The sequence below is a fragment of the Cebus imitator genome, unplaced genomic scaffold (genome assembly GCF_001604975.1).
Source record: "Cebus imitator isolate Cc_AM_T3 unplaced genomic scaffold, Cebus_imitator-1.0 Scaffold10, whole genome shotgun sequence".
Taxonomy (NCBI): Eukaryota; Metazoa; Chordata; class Mammalia; order Primates; family Cebidae; genus Cebus; species Cebus imitator.
In genome coordinates this window covers 9,844,542-9,866,519 of record NW_016107325.1, presented here as the reverse complement: position 1 = coordinate 9,866,519, position 21,978 = coordinate 9,844,542, and the positions used below count along the sequence as shown (strand labels likewise).

At 32.9% G+C, this 21,978-nt stretch overlaps 1 protein-coding gene across 7 annotated transcripts in view; it reads right to left on the bottom strand.

Moving 5' to 3' along the window:
* Positions 1 to 21,978, bottom strand: part of CSRNP3 (cysteine and serine rich nuclear protein 3) — a 194,687-nt gene that overhangs the window by 85,686 nt on the left and 87,023 nt on the right. Inside the window, exon 1 of one of the 7 annotated variants that reach the window (XM_017548275.2) lies at positions 8,264 to 8,540. The exons of 4 other annotated variants lie outside the window; for them this stretch is intronic. The gene's annotated coding sequence lies outside the window, so the exon portion shown is untranslated. Of the gene's footprint in view, positions 1 to 4,223; positions 4,317 to 6,439; positions 6,530 to 8,263; positions 8,541 to 21,978 lie in introns of those variants that run through there. 2 more of the 7 variants (XM_037745771.1, XM_017548305.2) reach the window with 2 other exon arrangements.

The window sequence follows — 21,978 nt, the reverse complement described above, 5'->3', positions numbered from 1 at the left end:
AAAAAAAAAAAAAAAACACACAGTTGAAAAAAAAAAAAAAAAAACACACAGGGATCTAAAAGAATTAAAAATTATTATTATTGTATCACTGGAAGATAGCATTTTTTTCTTCTTCTTAGCACTTAAAAATTCTCCCTTTGTCCTTTAGAAAGTTTCTGATTGAATAACAAAACAGATGAGCCAATGTAAATCGAAGGCTATTTAAGATAATGATATCCTTTTTTCCTTTAGAGGAATCATCTGAATTGTGTGAAGGAAAAGGGACTTTAAAAAAACATTTTCCTCATAAAGTACACTAAAATAGACATCAGAATAAAATATGGGCAAGCTTAAGAACTATACTCATCCAAGCACTGGGATCCTGCCAATGATACTGCACAAAAAATAAAGGAGATTTTAAAAATTACAAGAAGAAAAAACTACTTTGGACATTCTTCAAAGTAAATCACCACCTTAGGCACAATATAGATTTTTACTATTTAAGGCAGAGAACAATAGTTGTTCAACCTGAAGCTGACATTGTATTAAGCAGCAATGAGTAAAAATTACTATATAGTGTAAAATTAACTGCCTGGATTTTCAAGTCTTAGTAAGTGTTCCACATACACAAATTAAAACTGGTTCACAATAGAAACAAGTCGCACCATGGTCATACAATGTTTTGAAACTTGGTCATCCACTGTTTAGAGTAGATTCAACCTTTAAACAAGTTTCACAAAAGTAGAGTCATGATAATCCTGCAATCTACTCAGAACTGATTACTAATGTATATTTACCAAAAAGCACTTCTAGGTGTGCTACTATTAAAGTAATTTTTAAGTACAAATGTAGATATATTTTGCTAAATTTCTTTTGGAAAACCTTGGGACTAAAGAAATTGATTCAATATTTCTAAACATCATTATGATATTCAGGAAGTTTAAAAAAGCAGTTAATTTGTAACACAGTGATCACTACATGATTCACACAAATTAGCACTTTTATGTCATTAGGTAGAATTAGACTCTTTATGCCCCGTAATAACATTGGCTCAGCAAACATTTCTTGGACACTTTCTATGTGCCAGTCTCCCCCCGTAATTGAAAAACCCAGTCTATGATGAGATAGAAACTCTGGATGGAACAGAGATGAGTAACTACTGCCTTAATTGCACAAAGTCACAATGGAAAAAGAGTGGACCAGAGGCACAAAGAGGGAAATCTGAAAAGCCATAAAGGATATAAAATCAGGGAGCTCAGAAAAGCATGTATTGCCACATCATACCTGAGGATGTTGTGGAGACTTTACTTCTAGTTGGAATGATTCAAGGTACATATCTATTAAGCCACATATAGTTTGAACCTTGATGACCAACCTGACTACCTTCTAAGCATTAATTGCTCAGTATTACCTAGGATAACCTCCAATAAAATCCTGATAGGTTTCTGTTTTTGGAAAACACATCTTTTCCTCATCCATTGAAATCTAAGATGTTCCACGTAGATTTTCTGTGACTGTAAGTTTTAGCTGAACTTGCTTCATCAGCACAACGGAATTGACTTGTGTGGGTTGAAGAATGTTAATATTAGCTAACATATATGATATTCCTATTATGTACCAGGTATGGATCATGTCATTCCCTTTTCATAAAAATTCCTTGATATAGAGACTAATATTACCACTTTGCCAATGAAGAAGACAAGGCTTACAAATTTCAAGTACCATGTCAAGGCCACATGCCTTGTAAGTGTCAGAGTACATTGTGTAAACAACTCCAGGGTTGGGACTTGAATTTAAGCTCTTAGCCATTCCCCTATTCAGCCTCTTCACACCCTTGAAAACACGCATACACAACACAATAAAATATACAACACAATAAAAGTTTTTACATCTCAAGAAAACAATATACAACATTTTTCTGTTTTTTTAGTTGTTCATAAATTGACTTAAATTTACAAGATTTTATTGTATTAAACAAAGGTACCCAGGCTTCTTATAGTAAGAATCCTCAGGCCTTTTAATATGCTAGTGTGCAAAAGAGGACCAGAATGTGAAGTTATTCCCCAAATATTTTGGACTAGATTTCATTCTTACAGAGTCTTTTGATACTAGGTTGAAGGAACCAACACACCTTTAGATCAAGTTCTTCACAGTATATGAGAACACCTATTAAAATGGTCTAGGGGCTTTTTGTATCTTAACATATTATATTAGTGAGTTTTCAAAGAAATGGCAGTTGATGACTCAGTTGTCTTACTTATTTATGACTGAAGAGAGTGGAAGACACGAACATGAACACATGTGGCTAAATACGCTTCTAAATGAATATGGATTTGTAAACTTGCCTGGAGATAAGAGATTGAGCAAGCAAAAAATATTCTCATCTAGCATTGTGGTGAAAGGTGGTGAATTTGATGCCAGGATTTGAAAATGAGATGGATCACAAGTCCCAAAATTGGCAAGAAATATATGGCACCAATGATTAGTCAAATGCAACCAAAAAACTGGTCTCTGTGTTTTCTTTTGTATACCTGTTAGAGATTCCTCATTTTCCTATTTGATATAAAGTAGGTTCAAATTACTATTGACAGTTTAAAATTATAGATTGTCATTCTACTAACAAGAGAAATTTGTCTTTTATTTTGAATTCAAACGATTTTCAACATTCTGAACACAAGACAAACTAAAAATAAATTTTGCTAATTTTCTACATTCCTATACTATATGTATGTATCTGTCAGGAGTTCAGTACATAGGAGAAGTATGAAGAAAGGTTGTTTCTCTCTTTCTCTGTCCAGGAAAGGCAAAGTGATTTAGAATTGAATGTCCTTTGAGAGCAATTTTTGAATTTTTGAATTGCTCTCAAAGGACAATTACTATGTTAAATATATTAGATATTAACATTAAAAAGGAGAAAGAAAATATGATTATAAAAAGCATATAAAATTGCATATAAAATATATAACAGTAAGAGGATATTTGGTGTTGGAGAATAGTTGGGAATAGTTTTGTCTTTTGCTGTAAGCAAATATAATGGTTGGAATAATAATTCACATGCCATGAAGAAAAACCTAAATTGACTTTCACCTTGTTCAACAAGGAAGTATGATGTGTATTATACTTTTCTTTCATGACAGCTATTAGCATTTTTAAAAACTGGCCTTTAGAGCCGGGCACGGTGGCTTACACTTGTAATCCCAGCACTTTGGGAGGCCGAGGTGGGTGGATCACAAGGTCAGAAGATTGAAATCAACCTGGCCAACATGGTGAAACCCTGTCTTTGCTAAAAATACAAAAAAATTAGCTGGGCGTGGTGGCACATGCCTGTAGTCCCACTTTCTCAGGAGGCTGAGGCAGGAGAATCACTAGAACCCAGGAGGCAGAGGTTGCAGTGAGCTGAAACTGTGCAACTCCACTCTAGCTTGGCAACAGAATGAGACTACATCCCAAACAAACAAACAAAAAAACTGACCTTTACAGTAATAAACTTTAGCTATTTAGAAAGTTGGTTTATATCATACAGATTATTTTCCAACTCTCCTAGAAAAGGAATTACTATAGCATTACCATAGTTCTAATAAGATATTTAAAATCATTTTACAATTTTATTGTTCTTATATTTTTTAATAAAATGGATGGAATTTTATGTACATTCTAGAATAGGCAATAAAAACAGCAATTGTTTGTTTTGATTGTTTCTTTTAAACTATTAGAATAGAGAAATATGATTGTATTGAATACTCAATTATTTTGAGGATTTTCCTTCTATATGTTTCAGTAATTTAGTTTTTTGTTTGTTTGTTTTTTGTTGTTGTTGTTGTTTCCTGTTCTATAGGCTCCAGAAGTTCTGGAAAACGAATATAGCAATAATAAAGCTTAAAACCTACACATGTGATTTTGAGATGACAACAGTTATTTGTAGATTTTAGACTATGTTCTATGCTGCTAGACTGAGTAGAACACGTTTGCCCTAAAATCTTTTCCAAGCCTACAATATGGTCTCTAGTTTCAAGTGATGACAAAGACAGACTGGTACAAAGAGCAGGAAATTCATTTTTGAAAAATCCTTAAAGATTCCTTTGGAGTCTGATATAACACCATCTCTTTAAGTAGACTAAGTACACATCCCTAAAGATTTGTTTTTAGATTGCTCTATTTATTCTTTTACTTCTAAAATTTGATTTGAATTGTATTTACACAATTTTTTTTTCTATATACATTTAGATATCCAGACCAAAACTTACTGTGTATATGCTGCTGAGATTTGTATGGAAGTGGTATGGCTCAAGCTATTGCAAAAGACTTCAAAGTTTTGAGTGAATCTGCATAGAGACATAAATTATCCAGGATATCCAAAGCCATAAATTAGCTGCAGGATATATATAGCTCTCTCGTGGCTCACAGAATCACAACAATTCTCTTTATTTCACATTTGTCTATTATCACGTTTTCTCTAAGAATCTTCATGGGCTTTCCTGCTTTTCCCGCACTGTTTTTATTTCCATATTCAGAATATGCTCTGTGGTAGCAGTTGCATTTACAAAGTTAAAAGTACTGGACTACCTAAATGAACGTTAAACTTGGTTCTTTCCTCCCTCTCTGCCTACAACACACACAGAGATTAGTAGACACAAACTACAGGCACTATTAAATTAAAGGTAAAACTAAACATTTTTAAGAAAAAAATTATTGGATTAAATATGATTCACCACTAAAAATATTTTCTTTGGCTGCTTGAAATATATATATGTGTGTATGTGTGTATACATAATATATGCAATATTATATAACATACGTGCATTGTTACACATATATGTGTGTACATGTATTCATTTATTGTTTTATACATGTATATATATATATAATGGTTTTTTACATAAAAAAGCCTATAAATATTGTTTGGACCAGAGGACAGAATAGTCTGATCAACATAAAAATAAAACAACTAATTTAAAAGATACCACTGTTACCTAAAGTCATGGTTGAAAGTTTCAAAAGAGAAACAGTTTAGAAGGAAATGTCAGTTTTTGAATTTTTTAAAAGCTCATACAAACCATGAATTCCTTTTCCTAAATTAATCTCAGGATCCTGGATAAATGTCATAGTGTCCCCATAGAGTGATAAAGGGTGAGAATCTGGCCATGATGAATAACCACTAAGTGAATTTCATAAATATTTGAAATAACCGTCCTTCACTGTTTTAAATGGCTATCCTCCTGTTTTGGTTCCTCCTCAAGCCCCCCTCTATTTTACAATAAAACATATTGTTGCCAAAATACCTCATCTTAATCATATAATAAAATTAAATCCCCTTTTCAGTGCAAAGAAAGTAATTAAGTTTAAATATGTACTAGCTCTTTGTATGTAAGCTTCATAAAATTCATTTTTAAATATCTTATGCAAATATCAAAACATAAAGCAGTCATTTCATGGCTAAAAGCTATTTTTGTCTCTTCATCTTTTCCAACATATTTTCATATACATACAACCTGTAATACAGATAGATGCAAATGAAAATAATATTTTTAATCAACATTGCAACTGCTGAATTGATAAGTGCTTTAATGATAGGAATAAACAGTTTGATTGTACTGTTTTAATTAAGTTTGTTTCAAAATATGTTTTAGAAATAAAAAAACATATGAACAATAAAAGTGAGTACACATTTGTTTGGTGCAGGACAGACTTTCCTATGATGTAATCACACATTTTACAAAAGTGTGATATTTTGTGCATGGAAAGAAGACTTTTGTCCTGCCTGTGACATTTATAAGGTTCACTTTACAATGCAGACTTCTCTGAAAGGAAAAGTCATAGGAAGTTGAACACATTAAGTTCAAATAGCATTATCCAAAAGTCCCAAAGAGAATTTATAACAATTAGAAAAATCAAAGCCCCAATATAAGAAATTATTGTTCCAAGAAGATGTTTGGCAATAAAATACAAAACAAAACTCTCAAAACGAAAACCCTGTCTTAAAAATGGAATGAAAATATACTGATTAAAATTGTCCTTATGAGATTGTATGAGATATGAACAAAAGAACTCCATTATTTAATACCAGATACCTCACAAGAATGTTAGGCTAGAAACTCAGATCTTATTTTAAATACATTTCTTTTAAAAAAATGTGAAAATCCTCTAAAAGTTGTACGCCTCGTTATTTATCTAGATGTTTCAACTCACATATCTCTCTTCAATAAAGAACTCACCCCCAAAATTGAATTATTTAGAAGCCTAAACCCAGTTTTTTCTCACATGAAATTATTCTATTGGAACAAAACACCCATGTTTCAAAGAGAGAAAATACGAAGAAGAAAATTAAAAAATAAACTAGCTAAGGGAATCCTGAAAACCAGGAACACCCTGCCAATTGCCACAATGAATTAAAATAGCCAATGCTCATCGATGTCTTTAATAGAAATAATAAAATCAGGCGCATCATGAAATGTCACCATACCTGCGTGCACTTTAAACGACTACGGCACACACGATGTAAAATCTTCACTCTCAGAAATAAAGCATACTTCATTTAACTGCTGCAAAACACTGCTGCAGAGGAGCCCAGTACATTTTTTTCAGGCAACTGATCCAGCTTTCCACCAGCCCTGTGACCTTTGAACTCCCTTCTGCCCCCCTCCTCTCCTTCTGCAGTCAAAGCCTCCAAGCAGGTCTCATTTGCATAAGGCTCAGGCAGTCCTCCAGCAGCTGAAACGGAATGCTGGGTAAGGAATTGTGGAACTGCGGTTCTGCCAAGGTACCTGAATCACGGGAGAGCAGGAATACGCGGTGGGAAGTGGGCACGGGTTTTACTGGGCTGTCAGCATCACATTCCTCCCTGTCTATTAATGGATAAACGATTTTAACGCTTTGTTTTAGAGTTCTATTCTCACTGCTTACCCCTTCCCCACCAAAAGAAGCTGTCAGCAGCGACTGTGGTAACCAAGGAAACCCAAATAGTCAAATGCTTCATTTAAATACGTGTGGAAGGCCAATTTTAAATTTTCATTAACTTCCCTTGTTTTTGAAACATAGCTTTTTTTTTTTTTTTTTTAATTCAAATACATATTGCACGTATAATCAGGCACATGGGGTATTTCTTTTTGTTGCTGTGGTTTGAACGGGATCTTACAGTCATAAATTTATATTAGTCACTACACAAATACATGAGGTCACTATAGTAATTCTGTAAAATGTTAAATGTGCCCAAGTGCCTTAGAGACTGTCATCCTAAGTGGTGTCCAAAAATTAATTGTAAAGAATTTAGGTCCCAGGATGCCTTTAAAACAAAACAGCAGTAAAAATGTAGAGCAAAGTTAAACTATGTATTTAAATCTAAAGATTCATATTGCTGTAATGCTTGTCTGTCTTTGGCAAAGATATTCAGTGTTGTGCTTTTATTTGCTAGTTATTTCTTTCCTTATTTTCCTACACACAGCAATCTCTCTATTTGAAACATAAACTTCTCTATTGCTCATAAATGCAAGAAGTGGTTATTTTCTACATAAAGAAGGTCATGTGTATACATATTTTATAAGTATACATACAGACATATTCTTTCTAAATAGCAAACCAATGAAAATATGCATCATCAAATAATATCTTCTTTTTAAAAATTAAGCTAGTTTGTTTTTCTCCAACTATCAGTGAATAATATTTATAAAAGAAAAGGTTTTGTGCAATAATCTTTTCCATTTGCCAAAAGACATGTAACATGAAAAAAATATATAGATATGTATTACTAAAATATAAAATACATTGTTCTAATAGTGTTATTAACATTTCAAAATTTCCTTGTTTTTAATTTTTTTATTCAAATAATTAAATATTCCAAACCTTCCTTTTGCAGTATACTAAAACACATCAACCAATTTTGAAAGATGTATTATCTAATTTATAAGACATGTAAACTATTGCAACACAGATTGTTTTAATACTGGAAAATAATTTTGAAGCATTTTATGTGAGCTACTTGTTAGTAGTGTTCTCTTTTATATTATTTCTGCATACATATAAGATTAAAATTTATTAGATGAATTTCTTTCTTACCTATAAAATTTTAAAATAGAATAAATAACTTTTCAGTTTAATATAATGATATCAACATTTCTCTGTCACATCTGACTACATCGACAATTTAATCACATTGGGTCAATTCAAGTGCATCCTTAACATTACACACTACAAATATCTTGCAAAGTTTTTGTTTAAGGCAACCAGCCCATTCTAATTTAAATCCAGTCAAACCCAAGGAAGTATTGGAATAATTTATAAAATCACCGACCTGTTCAAATAGCTGTAGTCTTAGTCCTTGCACTCTTTATTCATTAGGATCCAAAATAAATTATCATTTTATAATATGTGTCAGCATCACCGAAGACACAGTTCTTCCTGGTTCAGAGGAATCTTCTCAAATTTCCCAGCCCTGTGTTTTATTGCTTGTACCATATGCTTTATTGTTCAGCGACAAGAGCTTCACTCTGCACAAAGACTCATTACCTACTGCTTGCTGCACGGCATCAGCCTCACTGAGGCTGCCTATATGTGATCACATGGAGTTTTGTCTGTGAGAGCCAGGCGTGCCACTGACTTCACTGTGTCTATGGTTATTTTTATCAGCTGAGGTCTACTAGGAGGAAGGAATAACAGATAAGGAAGCTGCTCTAAGTCATTAATGCAGCACAACTTGTGGAAATCCCTTCACAAGATTTTTTTTTATTATAGAAAATGTTTGAGCAAGCCTCAAAAGAAGTCAACTAGATTTTATTTTAATAAGCAGCTGAATAATAATTTAAGGAAGGAGAACTTGCAAAAAGCCATTTCCTATCTCATACTTTCTGAAAGTACTTTTGTACAAATGTTATTAAAGAGCCTTGTGCTACTGAATGATTTGGCAATATGTTTTAACCTTTAGATTGCTGGCATTTCTTTTTCTTGTTTTTTTTTTTTTTTTTGTAAAAAGATTATTGCTGTTTCCTTCAAAATATCCTCAAATAAAATCTCAGTCACTAAAAGATACTGTATATGAATAAAAATAGATATCCTAATTAATTTTGATAAAGTAGATGAGAGAGTGAATCATTTTTGTTGATGTATATAAATGAAGTAGATGATTAATTTATCTTTTCAAAAGATGACACATTCCTAGAACAGCTGACTTAAAGGAACAGTGCAGATTTCAATATAAGTTCTAAAGGACATATGTTTTATATTAATTTAAAAAATTGCAGTAACTTATTTTAGACAGCTTACCTCAATAAAGTACATGATTTACCTTATCTGATTTTAGTGTTAACATGTAGTTTCAGCGAAAACTATTCAACATTTATAGGAATTTTCCACTGCATAAATATTGCATTAATATATATACACATATGTGTGTGTATGTGTCTGTGGTCAGATTATCTTTCTAAAAACATTTTTTAAATATCAAAATTATTTCTCAAAACTAAAAATGGATTGTGGATTTCCAAATAAAGAACTATTTAGCTATTGAAACTTATTTTTAAAAAAATCAATTTCTTAACTGTTTAATGACTGTCTAAATTAAAATGGTATTTGAAAGCTTGTTGCTTTTAAGTCTCAGTGAAAATCTTATGACAAATACATGCAAAGTGCAACAAAGAGCACAGAAGGAAAAGTCAGAAGCACCATAAATGCAGATGAAAAAATAAATTTTCTAAATAGTTAGATATATAGTAATTTAATGGTACTTATAAATAATTCAGTAATTAAAAAGTGAATATACATATATATGTATATATTTTTGCTTAAGCCTTCTATTAATAAGAAATTCTTTGGGGGAAAATATTATAACTCAAAATTTTGTGTGTGTCAATTGAAATTTTAAAAAATAATTTAAAACCAGAATAGGCAAGTATGGTTAAGTAGCTTAGCTTTTAAATACAATGAGTTAATATCTTTCTTTATAATATTATTTGTAGGGTTAGCATTGATCTAGAATGTTTATAATTTAAATAAATATCTTTTGATGGGTTTTTCTTAACACTGAAAGAAATATTCAGATATGTTTTAGATACCATCATTTTAATGCATTTGTTCCAAAATGTTCATGTCATTTTTAGCATAGCATTAGAGCTATGCTAAAGCTGCAAAACCTTGGGGCATTAAAAGAAAAAGGAAAAGTGTTTCTGGCTTATAATTCTGGGTTCTTAAGATTTGTACATCCTAGTTAATATATGTGATGATGTCACTCATGCTTATGTACAAGGAAGTAAACAAAAGGCAGCCATTTTTTTCTTACTGCATCACTTCAAAAAACAGTGAAATAAAATGGTTGCCCAATGGAAGGAAAGAATCAGCAGAAAACTAAGTTACTTGCAAGTTTTTAGGGAGTGGGAGTGGGGGAACAAGGATTGTGAAATTGGAAAAAAAATCCACATATATGTGAAATGTATGTGTATATATACAAAGGAATAATTTAACAATAAGAAATAACTATAACTAAATACAAGGAATATGAAAATAGCTAGCAATTAAAACAAATTTCCAAGAAAACAGCGACTCTCCAATGGGAAGTCTATAGTGTATGGTATTAAATATAAGAACCTGATAATTAATTCATGTTGAAAAGATATTTAAAGGTGGACATAAGAGCTAGAAAGAGATAGAAAGAATCATGGGATGGTAATAATCTCTCCAGGTCTTCTATTGTCATAAATGACCTTGGTGAGTTATTCCAGAATCTTATGCCTTAGTTTTCAAGTCTGGAAACCAGGAACAGAAAAGTCTTTGGAAAGTATGTCCTGGAAACCTATAGCAATAATTTGTACTTCAATTCCTTAAATTGTCTTTAACCAAGTATTGTCAATTAGTATTGATAAAATTGAAAGATATGATATAAAATCTAACAATTGCTTAAAAGAATTTTTAAATGAATTATTCTAACAACACAGACAGATAAAATAAGTAGGTAGGACTTTTGAATATAAGCGGTAATGTTTTTTTTTTTCCGTAATACATGCAGAATAAATAGAATTAAATTTGGGAAGTAGTATAATTTGAAACCTCATAAAATTGCCTCAGGATAAAAACAAATTACAAAATATGCCCATCCTTCTAATCAAAATTCTGGAACCAATGAGATGGCAAGAGGATAGCCACCAAGATTCTAAATTTACACAATGAACAATGGTGGCTCTGCTTATAAAACAATTTTATGGGCCAAGAGTTTATTAAAATATGAAATTAACAAAGAAAACACAAGATCATAGCTGTGAGAAGCAAATTCCATCCAAGATTTAAAGGATGTTTTAATTTACTTTGCCATGTTAAATGCTGTGAATTGGGAAAAAAAGAAAAGTCAGTTCTTTCAGCTGACTTTTTATTAGCTTGTTTTTTCTCCAAATAGGCCTCATAGAATTATTTGCTCCCCTTTCGTACAAAATAACCAGAGCTTATCAGAAGTAATCCAACATGTTTGCTATCCAGTTCTTGTAGTAATTTAGAAATGAACGTATGCTAACTGGACGATGTTTTGAACATTCTATGCATTAAGAAAGATTTACTAACACCATCACCTGTGTTTCCTGGAATCATATTAACTGGTACATACACAAGTTGCTACTGTTGGATTCACCCTTGATGAGGCTGGATATTCTTGTTCTATTTTCTTCTCCTTCACAACACATTCAGAGAAGTTAATAAATTGGCTATGTCAACCTCAAAATTTTAAAATTCAGGACTAATTCAACTCAATTTAACAAACATTTATTGAGAAGATTCCATGTACCAAGTTTTGAGACAGTTGCTAGGGATATAAAAATGATATATGAAACATACACTGTTCTTAAGGAGATCATAGTCTCCTTAGCTTAAAAAAAATGTGCTGAGCATGTTATATGAAAGTGTCAATGGGACTTTTCCAAAAGTTTGAATATTTTGTTACGTGAATATGTATTTTATGAATAAATTTCTTTATTTTCAATATATCTGCTAAAATCAGAAAAATCCTTTGTGTAATTAAAAATAATTTACCAAATGTCAAATTGTAATTTATCCTTTTAGTTTTGGATATTATAATCTAGAACAGATAAAACTTCTCTTCATAAAAAAATATTTTAAATAAAATTTTTAAAATTGGCTACATATTTTTGCTATTCTTTCCAGCAAGAAGTAGAATCTAATTTCCTCCACCTTTATTCTTAGCTGGTCTGAGTGATTTGCTTAACCAGTAGAGACTACAGAAGTGATGTTCTGGAAAGTCCCAGTCTAGGTCCTAGGAAACCCTGTGGCTTCCACCTGAGCCTCTTGAAACACTCTGTCCAAGAACTCTGAGCTACCATGTAAGGGGATTCATTACTCTGAGGCTGTCATGCTGGAGAAGTCGCATATAGGCGCTCTGGGAGAAAAGGGAGTTCCTAGTTGTAAGTGGTCCTTTGGGAAAAGCCCAGAAACAAAGGCAAGAGTTTTACTAACTACAATAAGAGGGACTTTGAGGAGACTTGGGTGACAGAGGGACTTTGAAGGAGGATGTCTAGTGCTCTCTCGGAGCCCTGTGAAGCTGGAGGTGAGAAGATGTTTGCAACATGCAGGACATTGTAAAGTCACCAGGGGATAAGATAAGCGCTATGGGCAAAGTAATGAGTAAAGAAGGCAATTTTGGCAGTTGAGGAGGAACCTGGAGGAGCACTGGGGCAGCAGCCGGGATCTCATGAAGAATCAGCGAGAAACAATGGGGGCATAAACTAAAGGCAGGACTAAGGAAAGAGAAGAAAAGAAGATATCAGAAAGAATTATGAAATATTTAAAATTGTTTGATAAACTGGTCTCTGATCTTATGGGCAGCCTTAAAAGTCAATGGTTCAATGATTCAACTGCCAATTATATCTTGAAGAGCATTAATTAAACTAGTTTTGTTACACAGATTCAGTAATTTCACAGGTATTTTCATTCATATTTGCCTCAGTTGGTTAACTTTCCAGCATTGTGAAAAATTATTTGTATCAAATATTGTTAATGTTATGTTTGGAAAACTGAGAGTAAGTATAAAACAACAGGACCACCCTTAAATAAAGTATATAGTGGACAGTGTTGTATTTTTTCTTGTGTCTGATTTCTAATTTAGGAAAAAAATGCATAGAAAAGACAAATATGTTTTAGCTATGCAAGGATAAGAAACAGATAACTTTGGATAATGCAGACTAAGACTTAAAACACACACACACACACACACACACACACACACACACACACCCATTACCTATTGAAGTAAACAAGCCTACTGGAGTTTTATCCTTTTGATTTTTCGTTCTATTTGGATATTAGACTACCAAAGCAGCAGATGTTAACTTAAGTGGCCAGTGAATGGCCACTCAGAATGCTGCAAGTTAAGTGGTAGGGGTAGCTCTATAATTGCTGCTACTGCTTCTACATTATGCACAAAAATCATTTGAACATGGCTGTAAGAATTCTTTATACAAAGTGACACAGAGAAAAAAGTATCCAGATTTTCCCCACCCTTAAGTCTCTGTCAATACAAAGGCATTAGAAAACAGCATTTATTGAGAGAAAAGAATAAATGAAGCAAACCACCTCGCTGAGAACACAAAAGATACATTAATTTCTTAGCACCATAAACATTAACTGTAATGATTTGATCTGATGTCTAACCTGTGACAAAATAAAATATGGAGTAAAATAGTATATGCTAAAGTCAAATATGAATTGAGCAGGCTTTAAAAAATATAATAAGACTGATGTTCCTATAATTGGTTGCACCATAAGTTAAAGGGTTATGACACTGCTTTTGGATTCAAGGCATAAGAAAAAGAGTTTTCTATATTTTATTTCACCAATACAAGTCCACAAATACTTGGTTAATAAAATGAGATTACTTTTATTTGTATCATAGAGACATACAGAAACAACTTTGGCATATTATTCATTTGGGTTCATTCATTCATTTATGCATTGATTCATACATTTATCCATTTTACATTCACTGAGTTCTGTACTTTCAGAACCAGTTCATTGTTCTGACATGTTAGAGAGCTGGCAGTCTGCAAGCTAAGTGGCTCTCCGTCTAGAGGCAGGGAAAGATATAAAGAGATGTTACAGCATAATGAAAGGAGTTCTATAATTGAAGAATATATAAGAATATATAGCCTAGGCAATGCGGTGAGACCCCGTCTCCACAGAAAATTTTTAAAAATTAGTTGGATATGGTAGTGTGCACAATGCTATCTAAAAATAGCTAATAGTTATCAAGAATTTACAATATCTGAAGGGCTCTGAATGTATTAAGTAACTCATATAACCATCACAACAAGCCTGTGAGGTAGCTACTTTTACTATCTCCATTTTACAGATGAAACCACTGAGGCATCACATGATAGAGACAGTAATCCAAATCAGGTAGTATGGTTTTAACCCAGTATGGCACTATTGTGACATCTTAACTAAGGTAGTCATGGTGGGCTTTGCAGAAGAGGTGACATGGGAACTAAATCTTGAGGAATGAGTAGGAGTTCTTTTGTGGAAAATAAGGGTATTCTAGGCAGAAGGGCTAGAATGTACACACATATTGAGGCATGACTAATGTATGTGTGAAGGAAACTAAAAATCACTCTGAAAATGCTAAGATTTTTTTTATCTCCATAGGATTGTGCATTTGTAATGCTAGGATGTTTGAAACGCGTCTTAGAGTCTGTCTGCAGTCACTCAGGGTATTTGACTGGTTTGATTACAACTGAGTTTTATTAAATAACTCAGGAGAGTTTTAAAAGAGTGAATTTGACAGAGGGTTTGGAAGAAGGGAGATTCATAGATTTTGTCTATGAACCCAGATAGACAATTCTGTCTGTCACCGTTAACTTTTAAAAGCACAGAATTTCTCTCAGTGGTCTGATTAATGGTTAAGAAAAAACGAAAAGTGGTTACTTTTTTTACAATAAAACTCCAAATCTTGAGTACCATCAATTGAACTTAATTGTAATGTTCATGTAAGAAAACTATATAAAAGTATTCTGTGCAGATTAAAATCATGCTCCTGATCAGGAAATCCACCTCCATGCTTCCTATTAATCATACAACATGAATAAATACAAGAAATAAATTAGATTTCTCCTTTAGGCAAGTATTTTAATGAGCTTAATTCCATGGCTTGCTATTAATGCTAGTGGCTGGCTTCTTTGATATGAGGCATGCATTTTCTTTCTTGTTCATATAGTCAGCTTCCTATTTAGTATTCATTATTCATGTCTATTTTTATCAAAGAGCACTATTACATGAAACTATGATTCAAACATATTTGGCTCTGTTTTTTTTTTATTTATGGAAGGAAGGAAATTATGCAGCCTTCTTACACTGGGGTATGCTTGTTATATACACATGTTGTTATAGTACATATGTGTTCCTTCATATTAGAAGGTAGTGGTATTTAATTCTCATGACCTTGCTGAAGGACAGATATTCTTTTCACACCTTTATTAGTTTAGAACATCAACATTTCATTCAAGAAAAGCAATTAGCCTTGTAAACAAATTAGTAAAAACATGTTATTTTGATAACAGTCTCAATAAACTCTACTTAGATACTCTAAGAATGTGCTATGTGCTATTAGGAAATACCACTATGTGGTATTACGAAAAGAGAGAAGTGTAGACATATTTTATCGGAATATTAGGACCCCTGACAACTTTAGCTGACAATCATGGACGCTACAGCAACGGCTACTCTTTGTAGGCCATAGCATGATTCAGATCTTTCCTCTTTAATTTCTGATGATTATCTATGGAACATGCAATTATGATAGCTGAGACAAAATTTGGGCATTATACTGCTACTGTTTCCCAGTCACTCACAGGTGCTTTAAATTTGTCTCTCTCTATTTGTTACATCGTATTTGCACAATATTTCTTTTCCCTAGGAAGCCTATGGTTACATCCTACATCATTCCACTTTACCATATTCTATGACCACGTGGTACCAGGTAGCAACAAAAAGAATGTAGCTTTTAAACACAGACAATTTTTAAGAAACTACATTTATAATAATTAAAGCTTTAAATCCCCCAAATATATTTAATATATATTCATATATAGTAGAATATATATATATTTACTAAGATGATTTATTTATATAGTAGGATATCATATCATGATTAAAATCAGTATTATGATTTTGTAAAAACAAGGATGTTTACAAAATAAAAATTAGTGAAAAAATTGACCTGAAATACAAACAAATATGATGACAACTAATAGGAATAGAAGACTAGAGAGAAATATAAAAATTTAAGGGATTGTGTTCTAGTATAAAACAATATGCACACTGTGATCTCAGTTTTTTAAATATACATAAGCATAAAATAATTGGAAAAATACAATCAAAATGATAAAATTTCTTAGAATTACATAATGTATCATTTTAATTTTCTACTTTGGCTTTTTCTATGTTTTTCATCTTTCTGTTATTAATACAATGCCAAATTTAATATTATAATTGTTATTGTATTGGAATTAGTTATATAAAAAGTTATTTTAATAAGAATAAAAGCATTTTTTAAAAAAGGGACACTTTTAAAATAATTGCAACTGCTGCTATGCTTAAGCTTTTAGATATCAAGGAAATTGACCTTTGCTTCCACTCTCCACCCTTAGGCTGAATTTGAAACTTGATGCCATACTAGGATCCCTAAAGACTTGATTGCTTTGCTTGATGAACAGATTTCTTTGAACATTTTCTTTAAGAAATCGTATACTATGCTGCTCTTCTAAATTTGTTTCCCAGGTACTGCAAAGGGGTTCACATAACTGTTTCCATTGTTTCCCTAGGTGACAACAGACCAAAAAGGGTGATTAGAGGTGGCACATTAAGGTGTCAGGGAGTGGCACCACAGATCCAGCTGCCAAACCATACACGATGATAAATTAGTTTACTTTCCTGGGGAAATGGGGGAGATTTTATTTTCATAAAAAATGACAAGGGCACTACAGGGATGTGCTACTTGTTTTGTTGGAGGAAGATCTTCAGAATCTACAAAAATTTGTAGCTGGGCATTATATAGTTTCACATGAAATTTAACAGCGGAAACGTCAGAGAAGGTCTGTGGCATAAACATCGAATTGAAAAAATATTAGTGTCTTTATACTACGTCTCCATTATGCTCAGAGGGTGCCTGAAAGACAAAGGTCCAGCAGTTGAACTTGTGCTTTCTTGCTATCCCAGACAGACCCAGTGCTAAAGTTTTCTGAACCTAAGCATACTACCACTGAGTTTTGTTATGGGTATTAATTGTGATAAAAGAAAAATTTCAGCCAAATTAAATTTTAAAAAGTTTAATTGGGCAGCCCCTAGGATCACAGCAGATTCACAGAGACTCATGTCACATGGGGGGAAAAGATATATAGACAAAAATAGGCAAATGAGGTATAGAAATCAGCGGTGAGGTTTAGAAACAGCTGTGTTGGTTACAGGTTGGCGTTTACCTTATATAAATGCAATTTGAATACTTAGCAGTCTATGAGTGGTTGAAGTTTGACCACTGGGTTGGCCAAGACTCAGTTATCATTACAGGTGCATGCTCCTAAGTTAGTTTTTCAATTTTGTCTATTAAGGTAGGTTAGAGTCCATCCACTCCTCCACAAGAACTGAAATATAGTTTGAGTCCTTCTTGGGCCAAATTTAGTTTGCTTTAACGATTGTGTACTAAAAAAGAACCAGTTATTACATAGTGTTTCCCAGGCAACAATTCGAGAGGTAGCTTTTAATCTGTATTGCCCAATAAATCTTTGGCTATAAATAGGGGAGTCTGATATAGAAGCACATTTTCACTCTATAGCACAATAGTAATGTTAATACCATCCACTGACTTAACATACTCTCTTCTCTCCTTCATCAGGTTAACTCTCCCACCCTCTTGCAGGCTCAGCTCTAAAGGGCCCCTCTTTAGAGCCTCTTCCCATATCATTTTACGTGGAGTGAAAAACTTGTCCCTTTAGCTCTCTTTCATATCTCTTAATTACTCTGCTATAAATTTTATAACACTATGCCTTATTAATGTGTTTGGATTTCCAGAAATATATTAATAAACTGCAATCTCAAGAACAAAAACCCTGTCTTATTCATACGTATATTCTTAGAGTCCACCACAAACCTTTGCCGTGAGAAATGCTCAACACTATTTAACATGTTTTTTGTGAAAGTGCTTTTAGAATATAGACATAAAGTGGAGATAGCTGTCTTTAGAATGTGCTGCTAAGATTCAAATCACTCAGAGGAAAGAATTATTATTTAACACTGACTTTCAGTTTGTGTTTTCCAGCTTGTCTAAATGAAACAGATGAAAAGCTGGAGATAGTGCATACGCATTTTCCCCCCAACGACAGGGTTATGAGAATTGGATCAGACAAAATGTCTTGCAGTTTTTCCCCAGTTGCAGCTGTTCCACAGCTGGTAACACATTTTCAGCCTTGTTAAAAATTTACCCTCCTGATAAAACTTCTTGGGCCCTTCTCTCAAGCACCAATCATCATTATCATTCCTGTTGTCAACAACTTTTCTCCTTTCCCTTCTTTTCTTTCAAATGCAGAAGAGATGTGCTTCAACCTGTCCTCTTGTCTGTCCAAGACCAGTTCTGTGATTTTGCACACAGTTATCTAACATAATCTCTTTGGTGTCACAGGTAGATTTCTTTTAAAAGAGGGGCATTTGTACATTGGGGGGGGGTTCAGGCTTTGGATCGACACATCAGCAAATATATAATACTATTTCTGTCAACAAAAGCTTTCTGTCAACTCATCGCATGCGTTAAATAAAAAACTATTAAGTTAGAATAAAATGTTCATGTGTTAATATTACATAAAGAAGAGTTTTTCATGTATATCCATTCAGAATTAATTTCACTGGACTTTATTAGTATTTAACATAAAAAGTACTTATTGAGACATTGATTAATAATGAGAATCCCTCCCTGCCCATCCCAGCTAAACCTACAACAAACAGACCAGAAAGAAAAAGAGTTTACAAAACAGAAATTCCTTACTGGCTTTTTTGTCTATCACAACTGTCTATTGTTTTTTTTAAGGCAGAAAACATACTGTGGGGCAGCAAATATTAAAATTTGTTTTATTGTTGAGAATTTCCTAGGACAAAAGAAATTACAATCTGGCCTGTACTGCAACAATTTTGTAAGCATTCACGTTATATTCACTGAAGAGAGAGTAAATGTAATATTGTAATATTTGCAGAGAGAATACAACCCAAATGAACAGTCCATTTTGGATTCAGTGAATAAATTGCCAACATTGAAATGACTTTTTCTAGAATATCAAGAAACCAGAACAAACAGAAGAATCATTACTGAATTGAAAAAGTAAAAAATTACTTTCGAAGAAGAGAAAAATCAATCATTCTCCCTTTTTGAGCCCAATATGGTCTTTTGGGGGTTTTCTGTATCTGAACTTGAATGTATTCAACTTTTGATGAACTTGAATTTTCTCCCTGTAAGTTAGACATTTGCTTTCATCTGTAAGTAGACATGAAAGGTAGAAGGACCACATATTTGTTACTTTACACAGTTTTACTGACAGCAAATGTAAGGCGTAAAGATTTCAAGTGGCCACTTTCCTAGTTTAGACTAATGCTGTTTTCAACTTGAGTATTTTGACTTTTTATTGTTTAACTGCAAAAAAAAATTAAATTTTATTCAAAGGCAGAATTTGATAAGGGCTAGTCCTTACTAACTAATATAAGGAATTAAGGCATTTCCTTTTGTATATAAGACAGGTAGTATTTAAAGATATGTTTTCTGGCCCTAAACACACTATGCAAAAGTGGACAGCTATAACTAAATATAAAAGTAATAGCATTTTTTGCTTCTCAAATGTAAGCTCCAGTGAGCCAAATCACATCATGAACACTAGTGAAACAAACAGTTTAAAGTGATTAAAGACATACCACTAAAAGATTAGATCTGCAAGCCAAGTACATAAATGGAGAAAGTCTGGTTTACCATAAGGATCTGCATTTCATATCTGATTGAGCAGTTAACAAAATTATACAGAGATATTTTGAGCTTTGCTTTTAGATAGTACACCTGATAACTGCATTGCTTTGCTTCCTACCTAAGACAGAATGATCTTAATAACTCAAGCGCCATTTGGTAGCAAATGCTACAAAACTGCAGTTATGCTTCCTGTGGTTTAGGTGGACACTATCAGAGTAGATATGATGGCTGTAGGGAATAGAGTCACTCAGTGGGAACCAGATGGCTTAAGGGCAGAGAGAAAAGATAGTGTAAAGCTTGGGTTAGCTACAGGTATCATGACAGAAGAGGATGCAGGAAAAGAGATAGATGAATAAGCACTGTTCATGATAGTTATAAAAATTGTGGTTGAGGTGGCTGCTAACAAAAGGTGGTGACTACCCAATTCTCTTCCTACGCAGGCTAGCAACCTGGGTAATTTTCAAAATGGCTTTACAGAAGTCACTGAGCAATTTCTTCTGCCTCTAGGGATGGCCACATCTATACCATTTACATTGATATTCCATTCAATAAACACTTTGAGGAAAGAAGTCCATCATTCCACCATATAACAAGGGGAAAATTTACAGGTGAAATAATAAGAACATTGTGAGCTCCCTAAGGAAAGCAACAGAATCTAATTGTAATCTTTGTCTTTGGATAAGGAGGAGTACAAAATGATCTGTTAGTTTAAGAAAAATATTACATTCAGAGTAATTTCATAATATGGGACAAATAGAATAGAAAGATACTTAAAGTGCACACAATACATTTTGTATTTGATTTGTTTTTCTAGATCTTTTGTTTATGTTGTATTATTTTACATTCTAAAATGTCAAAGCTAAATGGTGACAATAGAGCCTGATTTTCCTCATTAGTACTACTATTAGTTTTAGTACACATCCTTTTTCTTTACTTGTGAATGACTCTGGGACTCCTTCCATGTATTCTATTAGTATATTATTTTTGTTTATTTTTTTAAAATGTCAATTTCCTAGCATTTATCTTGGTGTAGTGTATTTAAAGGTTTTTCAGTTAGGAAGCTAAAAATTAAGATAGTAAAAAGCATGTTCAACTGAAGACTATATCCCATTTCACTTAGCCTTTATCTATGAGGAGTATTATACTATGTGGAACAAGTCATCTTAAAGGGAACACTTTCAGCAGCAGAGATCAATAGGTGAGAGACTGTATTATTTATATTTCTCACCTTCTCAGATAAAACTCTGTCTTTTTCCAGTACCAGAGAGATTTATTAACAAAAGTGACAAAGTACCAAAGAGCCAAAATTTTGAATATAATGAAAACAGATAAAAGAAATAAAAATGCCTATATTCCAATTTCCATATGATTAACAGTCAAAGTAATTTGCCTTTTTTCCTTCTTTGCCCTTCTCTTTCTGTCTTTGTCTCTTTCTCTCTGTCTTTTTCAGTAGTCTCTGACACATCACCTTATTGAAGCCTATGTTGTGCTGTAGTCTGTGCTGTACCACAGACGATTTAGATGAGTAGGTAGGTTTGGTTAGCTGGGAACCATGCCACTGTCATCAGTCTCATTAGAGTATCCCTTTCAGCTATCTATGCCTATTAGAAGATTAATAATGAGAATGATCATGGCAAGATGAATGTCATTATAGGTCATCACTTGTACAGCTCCCTTTAAAGATGCAAAGATTTATTGAGGGGAACTAAAGAACATTAGACAACTAAGTGCTGGCAAAATTCATTTTCCCATTCAGAATGAATTGAGTCATAGGTAAAATCATTGACACTTCCACATGCTTGCTGTTTATTATTTTTTTTAATTTGTTTAATTATTATGGCTACATAGTAAACAAGTGATTTGGCTAATCACACTAACTATGTGTATATTCATCTAAATGTGTCTGTGTGTGTGTGTTTTACAAACTCTTTCATTATCTTTTTTATTTTTTTATTTTTGAAATGGAATCTCCCTCAGCTGCCCAGGCTGGAGTGTAGTAGCACGATCTCAGCTCACTGCAACCTCTGCCC